This window comes from Echinops telfairi, unplaced genomic scaffold (assembly GCF_000313985.2).
Source record: "Echinops telfairi isolate 266 unplaced genomic scaffold, ASM31398v2 ScPeMD7_7469;HRSCAF=8507_1, whole genome shotgun sequence".
Classification (NCBI taxonomy): Eukaryota; Metazoa; Chordata; class Mammalia; order Afrosoricida; family Tenrecidae; genus Echinops; species Echinops telfairi.
Genome location: NW_022111373.1, coordinates 5,860,973 through 5,861,397, shown reverse-complemented (window position 1 = coordinate 5,861,397; position 425 = coordinate 5,860,973).

Below are 425 nucleotides of genomic sequence, written 5' to 3'. Positions count from 1 at the left end.
CGTGCGCAAGACCGGAAGTTCTCCAAGCCCTGACCCGGAAGAAAAGGAAAACAACCACCCGAAAGCACCGTGGAAGGTGCTCTTGGAGCGCGGTCGGATGGAAGCCGGCTAGGGCGTCCGTTGTTAGGTTGGCGGGTTGGGTTTCGGCCCAACTCCGGGCCTCTTGACAAGGTTAGTTTTGAGCGGGACGGGGTGCGTCCACATTCTGGCAGCAGCGTGTGTGCGTGCAAGTTCGCTAGCCAGGAGAACCTAGACCAATGCTCCAGACACGCACGCCAGAGGCCGACGTGCCGGGGACCCAAAAAATCCTAAACTAAACCCGTTGCCGTCAGTCTCTTCCGACAGCGATATGATAGCAGAAAGTAGAACAGGTTTTCCAAGACTTTAAGTCTACAGGCGAAACTGCTGCAGGGCGGCTAGTGTTT